The sequence below is a fragment of the Protopterus annectens genome, chromosome 17.part0 (genome assembly GCF_019279795.1).
Source record: "Protopterus annectens isolate FY-2018-M chromosome 17.part0, PAN1.0, whole genome shotgun sequence".
In the NCBI taxonomy this organism is placed as follows: domain Eukaryota; kingdom Metazoa; phylum Chordata; order Ceratodontiformes; family Protopteridae; genus Protopterus; species Protopterus annectens.
The window spans coordinates 829,675,904-829,688,365 of record NC_056751.1 but is presented as its reverse complement, the minus strand read 5'-3'; positions in this window follow the sequence as shown (position 1 = coordinate 829,688,365).

Genomic DNA, 12,462 nt, shown 5'->3' with positions numbered 1-12,462 from the left:
TATGAGTGGTGTAAAAAAACAAATTTGGCATTTATTTTTTGTATACTGGGCATTTGTTTCTTAATAGCAGACAATTTCTCACATTATGGAGACTTTTAAGGCTGACAGTTTGAAACTTTGGAAGGGATTTGTGTAATGGAATGGCTATTTCAAGTAACAAGAGAAAGAATTACAATTTTAAATGTAACTCCAGTTGTACAAAAACTTTTATTGGTAGTAGAAGGGAAACTGAGATATAGATGTGAATAGCATTGTACATTTCAAGTCAGGTTAAGGAAAGAAAAAAGATGTTTGAAGAAATGAAGCGATATGTGATGATTAATCTAGATATAATTTTGATTGGTGATTATAACTGTAATCTATGATGATGAAAAAGGTAATTGGAAAGGCTCAAAAAGACTCTGCTACACTTTGCTGTGAGAGAAAGGTTGGTTTGCTTTTTATTTGTTGTATTTTGCATTAGTTTATTGCCTTTTTATATTTTGAGTGCTGTGATTTGTTTTCTTTACCTTGTGTTTTGCTTGTGTTCTGCTTTTAACTGCATATTAAAACTTCAAAAGACCCCACAGTTCTGTCTCTTGTGAGTCAGGCAGAAATTTGCAGAAATTTTTCCCCACCAAATACCACTGTCTTTCTAGTTGCCTGCCTCTTATGTTAATTTGACCATATATCTCATTTCCTCTCTGCTTTCACTGGCTTGTGTGAGTAAGCACAAAATTATCATTTTGTGAAATCACTCCCCTTCAACTATTTAAATTTATTGGCCATCCTACTGTATTCCATAGTACCAGAATACAAAAGTGATCACCCCCTTTCAATCTATCTTGCTGTTTTAAAAATAGTGACTCTCCACTAAAACTTAACTTTCTAGACAGGTAGAACTTAAGTTGCCTACTTTCACATCTAACTTCTCTAGTGCACACTGCAGTGTTTAGGATAAACCTTTTTTTTCATCTTACCTTTAAGCATCCCTGTGACTAGCACTTGCTCTAATACCTGCTGGAAAGCACTAGGAAGCCTTAAACTGATACAAACAGTCAACTCTCCTTATTAATAAGGAGAAATTAATCATAGGCACTAAACAGCCTATAAATGCAAAGTACCTTGCTAAGGTAAGGGAAAACAGCTCCTGGTCTTTTTAAAAAAAAAGCACCAAGCCAGGCATGTCCAAGGGTCAGCTTCCGTTGATTTCTCCTGTCCACCTGGTGAATCTGGGCATACTGGGGCACTGCAGCAATTGTCTCATGTACACAGACAACCCTCTCCTCATACCACCCAACACTATAACCTGTGAGAGATGCACTTACATAGCCAAACTGGAAGCAAAGTTCTCTCCACCCAAGATTGTGCTAGACAGTCAAGAGGAGAAGGTTAACACCTGCACTACACCTCAAGCAGCACATAGCCCTTCTAAACTCACACCACCAACACCCACATATAGCAACACTAAATCCACATATGCGGAGACCCTTAACTATAACCTGCCCAAGCAACAAGGACCTCCAAAGCTGAAACACAAACAAACACCAATCACAACCAAAGTGTCACATAGCTCACAACACCAGTGTGCCACCCAGCAACAGCCCCTAAGGCAAGACAACGTACCTAACACTTTAGTCATAGGTGACTCTATAGTCAGGCACACTGATGTCCCACTCACCAGGCTGAACAAGGAGAAAATTACAGTGAGCTGCCTGTCGGGTGCCAGGATCCACCACATAACTCATGCACTCAAGTCACTTCACAACAAGTACAAATATGGCTCTGTCATTGTCCATGTTGGAGTGAATAACTTGAGATGTACCTCCCTAGACCACATGAAAAGAGACATAGAAGAGCTCTCGGATCATGTGGCCCAGGCAGCTATGACCCTAGCCCTGAGTAGCATCCTGTCTTCACCCAGAATGATACCAGAATATAAGGACAAAATGATTGACTTCAACAATTGGCTAAGCTTCTGGTGTCATTCAAAGGGGATCCAGTATCTGTCTGCCTGGGACGACATGATCGACAGACCACGATGCTTTGCCAGAGATGGTCTGCACTTGTCGCCCCTGGGATTCAGGTTACTGGCAAAGGCTCTTGCCACCCATATAGTGCCTTTTTTAGGCAAAGTTCAAAGGACAAAACCACCACCATAACAGGTACAAGCATGCAAAATCTGAAGGTAATGCTACTCAGTGCTAGAAATCTAAACCTCAAAATGCACTCTCTCAAGGCACTCCTAAAAATGAAGAACATCGATATCTGTGCAGTAACTGAGACCTGGCTCAAGGCTCCAGAGAGCACCACTGCAATACCAGGCTACAACTCTTACCACACTTTTCGGCCACCAAACCAGGATCGAAACACTAAAGGTGGAGGAGTGTCCATATTCACCAAGGATATTCACACCACCAGGTAAGTTGCCCAGAACAATGTGTCTGAAATTCTCCAGGTGCAACTAACACTAGGTAAGACTGCAATCCAAACTGTAGCTTGTTACAGATCCCCCACCATGCCCTAAGATTCTCACTACACCTTTCTAAACATACTGGAAAATATTAATATACAACCAAACACCCTAATACTGGGTGATTTCAACTACCCTGCCATTAACTGGGAAAACTACTCATGTACCAACACCTTTTCCCAACGGTTCTTGGAATTCATAAATTCCAATGCCCTGGATCAACTAATCCATAGTCCCACCAGAGGCTCCAATATCCTAGACCTGATCATTACTAACACAGGAAATCAATGCTGCACACCTATGGTCACCCCCTCATTGGTCAGGTCAGACCATAAGCTAATCACCCTTAACATCCACATCCTACCTCCAACCCCCAGTAAGGAAACCTCCATAAAAAAAATTTCTCCAAAGCCAACTTCATGCTACTCAAGTCAGGAGTTACAAACTTCATGACACCCATGCAGATGGGAACTGAAAGTTCGACTGCTGAGTCCTACACTAAGGCACTGTACGAGCACATCCACTCATACATGAATCGTGCCATCCCAAAGAGAACCAAGATGCTCTCCTCCAAGAAAAGGAAGCCAGTCTGGTGGTCCCCTGCCATAAACAAACTTTACAATAAAAGGAAGAAACTGTTGCAGAAAAGAGGAAAATCCCAGGATGCAAAAAACTTCCTTACCAGCCTCAGTAAGAAGCTGAGATCCCTCATAAAATCCTCCAAAGCTAGTTACAAAAATAAAATTGCCAAAGATTCCAAAGACAACCACAAGGCATTCTATAACTATGTCAAGAATCTAAATGGCAATGCTCAGATCTGCTCTGAGCTACAACAGAATGGCATTAAATATACTGATCCCAAGGATATTGCCAATATCCTGGCAGATCGATTCAGTGCCAACTTCACCCATCTCTCACCCCCTAAATGGCCCATCTCAATACCGGAAGATTGACAAATTCTGGTAATAACGATCACACAGGTAAAAAACACACTCTCCAAAGCTAAGAATACAGCATCCATGGGACCAGATGATATCCTGGCTGTGTACTACATGAACTACAAAATGAACTGGCACCTCACCTAAGTGTCATGTTTAATCATACCCTCACCTCAGGCTTCATGTCCACTGAGTGGCGCACAGCTACAGTTATCCCACTCCACAAGGGGGGATCCACCTTGGATCCCAGGAACTACCGCTCCATCAGTCTGATGAGCCTGATCTGCAAGGCCATGGAACGTATTATCATGGAACTTATAAACAAAGACACTGGCAACCTTAAAACACAGGACCTCACCCAGTTTGGGTTGGCAGTCCACACAGCCTATCCTGGAATCATAGATAAACGCTGGGTTGCCAACTGGCTTACTGACAGAACGCTGACTCCAAATCCAGCTCCAGACAAGTGACAATACCTCAGGGTTCAGTCCTGGGACCTCTCTTGTTTGGCATCTACTTCTCTGAAGTACAGGCCAACACTAAGGGACTCTGGCTAACAAAGTTCGCAGATGACTGCAAACTGGGAGCCATTACTGAATCCCCAAATAATGTCGATACTCTACAAAAGGGCCTTACAGAAACAGATGCTTGGTGCCAGATCCATGAGCTCAGGCTCAATGCCAAGAAATATATAGTTATCCCCTTTGGGAAAAAACATGTACCCGTGAATTACCACATAGGTGGCAGTACACTAAACACCAAAAGTGTGATAAGAGACTTAGGGACACAGGTGGACAGTGGTCTCATCTTCAATAACCACATCGCCACAACAGTCAGGAAATCATTTTATGTGGCACACCTCATCACTAATGGCTTTTCTCCCTCAGTAGACCCATTATAGAATACAATGCCCCATTTGGTATGTACCTCTCAAGATATCTGCAACAACTGGAAAGGCCGCAGAAATACCTCACTAAAAGAATCACAGGCCTAAAGCAGATACCCTATGCTGACCACCTTAAAAAACTCCAGCTATACTCTGTCGCATATCGTCTACTCCGAGGCGATCTCTGCATAACATACAAGGCCATGTCAAACCCAGAGCTGTTGGACATGCTACACTTAAAGAAATCCCAATTCCTCAGAGCCACATGCTCCAGGGATATAAACCTTGTCATCACAATAAACAAAACATGCTGGAGGGATAGGTTCCTGACCCAGAGACTCCCCAGACTTTGGAATAGACTGCCCATACATGTCAAGCAGAGCACCTCTTTGGCCCTCTTCAAAAGGCACCTTGATGACTGGATGGGAGAAAGGAAATTCACCCCAGGGATCACGTCAGTAGCCCTGCTAGACAGGAGTCCAGGGAAGTAAATAGTGTGGGAAGAAATAGCCAGGGAATTGTTATGGCTAAGCTTGTATAGGCCCTAGGGCCGATAGCCTAGTACCAACCTATGAACCTATATAAAAACATTTAAGGAATTAATGGGGCAGCCTCAATTGTGTTTGGGAAAAACAAACTTTTACATATGTTAAAGGAAAATGTAGAACTGAGATAGAATATGTTTTACATTAAAAGAGTTGGATAGTGGTAAGATTTTGGTGGCTTCACACATTATTATGCTATCTGTAGTCTATAGCTATATAATGATACTGTCTTATGATAAGGAGAAGGTTTAAAGTGATTAATGGGAACTTTATCAAAAATAGAGTAAAATGTAAATTGTGGAAAGAACACTTTTCTTTGAGACTATTTTATGATTCCTGGATGAGGTGGATATTATGTATGATGAAATATAGAATAGAATACCTCAGGGCAGAAACAAATGGTATAAAAAGGGAAAAGTTATATATACAGAGCTGTTATAAACATACAAGCAAGCTTTGGAGCATAGAAATTTAGATAGCATACAGATAGAAAATAGCTGTATGCATGCGAAAGAGAAAAAGTAAAAAGGATGCTACAAAGGGAAACATATTTTGTACAAGCAAACAAGGAACAGTTTTCCCCCATTTTTAGTAAAAGTGCATAGAGAAAAAGGTTTAATGATATGTTTGAAGATTAGTTCAGGAGACATAGTGACAACCATAGGCTATAGAAAATAGAAGGTTACTGAAATTGTGACAGATATGTAAAAAAGATGAAAAAAGTAAGAATCTTTATGACTGTGAGTAAAATCGGATCATTAAAGTATATCATTCTGGGAGAAATGAATAGTGCATTATAAAACTGCAATGACAATAGTATACCAGGAAGGGATAGAATACATTATGTATTTTATAAACAAATGTCTGATGATGAAAATAAGTATTTTTGAAAATGTTGAACGAATGGTTGGCACAAAGACTGCACTATGAAGACATGTGCTTATCTTCTTAAAAGTATGGCATTTGTTTGCTTGGTGTAACTCATTCTCTAAGCCTTTAGTTTAAGCACCTGGGCTTCAGACCAGTTTCAGATTAGAAGGTTGTGGTCTGCACTGTAGTGTAGCAGACAGCTTACTTCATCCTTCTAAGTTGGGAACTGCTGATTGAGGGCTCAGTGTCTGTTATTCTAAAAAATGTAGTAATTCTGGTTTAAGCACTTTGGGCTTGAGGTCAGTTATTTTACATTGGCAAAGGACATCACGCTGGCAAGGGAGCCATGTTGGACTCCAAACCAGTTACACAGAATGTCCCACAAAAGGCAGTCCTGGGACCTCTCTTTCCTCCCTGTATATATTTCATTTTATAACAGTACAGGCCAACAGGACACAGGGGAAGGAAGGTTAGCAGATGACTGCAATGTGAGCAAACTGGGCGCCATAATCAACTCCCCAGCCGACACAAGCATCCTCCTAAAAGGGCCTCATAGAAACAGCTGGTGCCAGGGTCATGGCCTCCTCAAAAGCGCGCCAAAAGTGTATAGTCATCCCTTTGGCAAAACAAAGTGCCCACAAATTACCACATCACAGCAGAGCTGTTGAGCACCATCTCTAAAAAAAGCATAGCAAAAATTTATTTAAAATGTGGGTGTAAAGCCAACACACTCTGGGCTAGGGTTTATAAATGCCCTAGGGCAGATAGCCTAGTATGAACCTATGAACCTATGAATTATTAAATTCGTATGGAAAAATGAGATAAAAAAGATTTACAAAACATAGAGGCTGATTGCATTGTGCAATGCTAATTATACAATCTGTATGAAATAGTTACAAAAAGATTTGAAAAGATTTTATTTATTTATTTATTTTAACATTATTTTACCAGGATAAATTCAACTGGACACAAAGTGTCCGTTTTCAGTGGAGTCCTGGGGAGAAAAGCTCCAAGGAAGTTAACAGAGTACATACACGGTTTAGATAACAATAAAAAGCTGATATACAAGGTAAGAGAAACAAAGAAGTACAAGAACAATTTTGCAAAACAATAAGATACTCAAACAATAAGATACTCAGGAGTAGAATCCTTATTTACAATATTTACAAAAAAGTACATATCAGGTGAGTATATCAGGTGAGAATATAGTGTATGCAATGGAGGCATACAGCAGGTCACTTATATGGAGTAGTGGGTCTTCAAGGGGGGTCTTTGCAGTTGCAGAGTTAGCATTGAGGTGTAAATTAAGAATGCCCTTGAAGGTGCTTGTGTGACTTTGTAGCCTGAGTTCAGGTGGGAGGGTGTTCCATACTTTAGCAACATCATAAGAGAATAGGGCCTCCCCAGCACTGTCATTGCATGGGTTGATTTCAGTTAGGTTTTTGTTACATGAACCTAGTTCCCTTTTGGGGTTGTGAAAGTTTAATGTCAGCTAGGGCAGGGAATTTCCCCGGATGAAAAAGAATTTGATGGGCTATGATCAGTTGGTGGTAGCGTAGGAGGTTTGGAAATTCTAACCAGTGCAGTTTAATTAGGGATTGGCAGTGGTGGGAATGTGATCTATTATTGGCAGCGAACCTAGCTATTTTATTGTAGCACGTGGAGAGTTTGTTCAGGTTAGTTTTGTTAATGTTGGTGAGGACTGGAGAGGTGTATAGTAGTGTTGATAAGAGATGAGTTCTGGCTATTATTGTTCTAGTTTCGGGGGTTAGGAAGAGTATGCAATGATATAGGCAACCAAGTTTTTTATGGACTTGTTGATCAATAGTGATACTTGAAGATTATGTACTACATTATGGGAAAACAAATGAGAGACACAGCAATAATTATGAAGGAGATTCTTAAGTTTACTAAAAATAAGAAGAATAAAGGAAAGACTTCTGATGAGAGACCCATCTGTGAGTAGTGGGTTTACCCTTGTTCTCCCTCCTAGCCTATTTATTTTGTGATTTACCTTGTTCAGCAGTTGTCCCAGCAGGGTGTGCTTATTATTGGAATAAGGAAGCTTTACCAGTATTCTAATAACAAAAAGAATTAAAAAGAACATTGAAAGTGGTTTCATTGTGAGGGGGTTGGCAGAAATCTGAGCTACCAAAAAAGATGGAGGTAGCATGTGAAACAGATGCATCCATGGGGGATTGTAATGAATAGCACATGGTCCTTTGGCAAATATTTTTAAAGAAGTACAGGAAATGAAGATGACTTTGCAGGCATATATAAGTAAAACAGAAAAATAAAATAAAATAAATGGGTATAACCTTAAATACTCACTCAGATACCACCCAGCAACTAAGAGAGGATGCTGTGGAGATTAAGACCTGCCTGGCTGCTTCTGACACCTGCCAGGACTATTTGAAAGTGGAGATGTTGGAGTATGAGGATAGGACATGCCGAAAAATGCAAGAATCATCAGAGTCCAAGAACAACAAGATGGAGAGGATCATACACAATTTGTAAAATATATTATGACAGCTGTTTGGCGTGGCATGAGTGAACAAGAAATTGAAATCAAAAAACTTTGTATGCTATGGAGAACTCAGAGTCGGAAATGGGTATCTCATACCCACTAATGTGCATTTTAAATCTCTGCTCTAAATGAAAACGTATTGGCTACTCTTCAGAAACCAAGGAATAAAGTGTGTTGGAAGGTTAAAAAGATTTTTGTAGACCAGGATTACTCTAGGTGACCAGGATGAGGAGATCAGGTTTTACTCTTGTAATGAGACTGTGTTGTAGTTTAAATGTAAAATTCAATCTTGTTTCCTGCACAACTGAAGTTATTTTTTGATGTAAGATATCAGTACATACACTGATCTGGCTGTAGTGAGGGAAGTCTGGATAAAATTTAGCAATATAATTTGGGCAGAAAATTGAGGACTAGATTCAGGAATGGCAGGGGGAAGTTCTACTAAGCCAGAACAGCAAATTCGAGCAGTGGTGATATTTGATAGAAGAGTTTTATTTCCTTTGTTCAAAAGGCAATCAGCCTTGAGTGAGAGGGCTGACCTGGTGAAAGAGTGAAGAAGAAACAGATCAACAGACAGTTGAAACATCATGTTATACTATAGAATAAGGTACCGACCCTGTTATTATTATTATTATTAATATTATTATTATTATTATGGGGTAAAAGAGAAAGTTTAAGCACTATACCTGCTTTAATTTTTTTTTGTTCAAAAAAACTAACGTGAGCTGAGATGATGTGTAAAAGTCAGTTTATTATAAACTAATGGACAAATAGTATGTGGATATCACATGGACTTCTCCCTAAGAGACTTTTTGATCATTTACATACTTAATGGTAAATATTACCAGAAAGCAAGTTATGAAGACATATGGCAAAAGCATGGGGAAACTGGTGAGCAAGCTGATAATTGCTTTTAAATTGGAATGGATGTTTGGTATCTCTGAAACACAGTATGTATACAGCAGACATATCCTTGGTGTGCAGAGATGCCTGAAGGACTGCTTTTAAAAGAGCTGTAGCTCCTACCTTGGAAATAAGGGTCTATATTATATGTTCTAAGTCTGAAAACATTGAAGCTCATATGATCGACTCCATATGAGCGAAGCAACTAAAAATAAAAAAAACTACCTGAACGCTCTATGCAGGGGGGCAAGCCCCCCTGTACCCCTCACACCCCCTGCTACTTAAATATACCAACTCCAGGATCGCACTACATTGAAGCAAAGGGAAATATTCCCTACGGTGATCTCTGTTGTAACGTTCGATGTTTGAAAACTTTGCTCATATGTCAATCATATGAGATTCAAAGTTTTCAAACTTTGAACTTACAATATAGTCCCAGAAATAGTCAGAAGTTGTAGGTTAGACATGGAGGGAACAAAAGAATCTGCGGAGCTTGACTGTAATATGACAGTGCAGTTGAGATTAAAACAACAGAGTAGGACGATGACATATAATATGTGGGATATGGCAGAGCAGAGCTTGGTGAAGGAGATAAGGAAGGAGTATATAGGAACAGAGAGATCAGCTAAATGGGAAATAAGGAAATACTACAGCTGAGAAAGAACAAAAAGTGTGAATAGCTTAGGGACTGCATTGATAGGTAATGAAAATGCACTTTTTGAAGTTAGTGCAATCTTGAAGTTAGTACATAAAATGAAGGAGGTGTAGAAGATGCAGGGAGACTTGGTGAATGGGGCAGCTGCCCCAGGCATAATATTTTAGGGGGCGTGCTCGTGAGATACTAATCAGTGGGAAATGCAGTTCTTGCATTCTTTTCTGTGCCAATGCAAAAATGCACTTCAGCACTTTGTGTGCGATAAGTTGTAGCAGCAAGCCATTTGCTACAAATGTAGCAAATGCCTACGTCTTTAATAGGTATACAGAGCCTGTAAATGCTTAAAAATCTAATAACCAAGTCTGTATATACCAAATAAAATAACCATAGAGTATTAACCTGCCAGATACATTTGGGAAGCAAGGCTAGGCTTACAAAGGTCCCCAAGGAGTCATTAATTTAATAATCATCCATGACTCTATGAAGATAAACATTTAGAATTTCCAAGTAATACAGTCTATCAGTTTATCTATCTAGCCATCTAGCTGTCTATTCATTTACATTGGGCAGATTTTGCAGACCTGACTGTGACTATAATTTTGAAATCATGCCTTACAGAAAGTAAATTATTATTCTGAAAGTGATTTTAGAGGCTGTCCAGTAGTGCTCGGGCATATTACTAATATGGATAGTTATCTAATGCCCTAGATAAGCCAGGGGCAATGCTTTTTGTGAATTTTACTTCTTTTTGATGGGGTAAATCAAGTATCAGGTGGGAAGGACAGTGCTAGATTTTATTTTATTTATTTGCATTATTAAAATACATATCAAAGTAAATGCTAGACAAGAACAAAAGAACAATGTTGTTGCTGTTGTTGTGTCTTTCGGCTTTTCCCGGTTAGGGGTCGCCACAGCAGAACTCCGGTCCGCTAATGATTGGCATTAGATTTTTACGTGCTGGCTTGCCGGGCCTAATGCACAACCTTCAACGAAGGAACGCCCATTCACGCATGTCGCCACACAGAAGACGCTCTAACTGAGAATCGAATGGGCAACGTCTAACTGTGAGGCAACAATGCTACTGCAGCACCACCACAAAAGAACAATAAACTACAATATTGTGGGCAGGCACAATATAAAATCATTAATATGGACAAGATAAAAAATAAATAGTTAAAATGAATTACTTAAAACTAAGAGGTACTCCTCATACAAAATTTAGGAAAACTATTCCAAATTTATGATATTTTAGAGACCCCTTTAAGGAGGCATCAGTACTAAACTCCCTGAATCAGGGAAGGTTGCTGATTTCAATTGGCTGGGGCAAGGGTGACGAAAGATACCCTGCTAGCATTTTCTAAGCAAATACTTGAAGCAGCTAACATCCACTATCCTAACAACTAGCCTGGGACCTAGCATGGATGAATGAAACCAAAGAAGGATCAAGGTAAATAAGAAGTACTACGCTGATGCAGCAGTAACTGGCAGTCAGTGGAGGTTCCACTGCCGCGTACTTTGACAAGAACAGGAAGTGCCATCAGTGAACTCACTGGGGAGTTCTGCACACTCTGCAGTATGCCAGGCCTCTGTCTAACAGTCTGACACAAGCACATTAAAGTATGGCAGCCAAAGCAATGCTGGAGCATGGAGCTAAGTTTGAAGATGGAATGAAATCACACATCCAAACATTCTTTATAACCTTTATTGGGGCTATATCAGCTCGTCGAAGTCTAATTACAGTGAATGTCTGTTCATCGAACCAAAATCACCGAATAGCATTCATCGAATGTTCACATCAGAGAATTTTCTCCCAGGGAAGAAAATGGCTTGGCCAACAGACCAGCTGACACACATACCACAGTACATCAAACCCACCAAAGTGGGGGGCTATGCCCCCCTACTTATTTATACCAACTCTAAGATTGCACTACAGTGAGTAAAAGGGATAATTTCCTTATGTTGGCCAAGTCATTTCCTTCCCTGGAAAAACATTGGCTGATGTGAATGTTCGAGGAATGGTCATTTGTGATTTTGGTTTGATGAACAGACCTTCGCTGTAATTAGACTTCGGCGCACTGATATAGAGCCCCTTTACTGAATTATCACTTATGACATAGGCAAACATACATTTATATAAAAGAAAACAAACCACATTAATATGTTCACAGTTACAAACATTATACATTGCATATATTCTTCTGTACAATTATCAACAATCCAACATTACATAAATTGCTCAATTTCGGTCTTCCCTTTAATCTCATTCCTCCTCCAAAACATTATTCTGCATGTATTGAACCCACAATTTACATTGCTTTTTCTATGTAATTTACTCTTACCCTTTTCTAAAGATTCCACTTCCAATTATTTTATCTATGTTACAAAATTCATTACTTCAAATACAGTTGGTTTAGACTTTGATTTCCATTTTCTAGTAATTGCTTTTTTTTGGCGGGCACCAGAATTAATAAGTAACAAGGTCTTACTATGACTAGGCAATTCAGATCCTGTATCCCAGATAAAAAAATCATTTCCTTAGTTATACCCATTTGCTCACCCAATACTTCTGACAGACTACTCTGTAGGGAATTTTTAAAGTCTGCCAACACATCACACTCCCAAAACACGTTTCAAGTTACCTCTTTCTTCCTCATCACACCTCCAGTATTTGCCATCTATCTGAGGA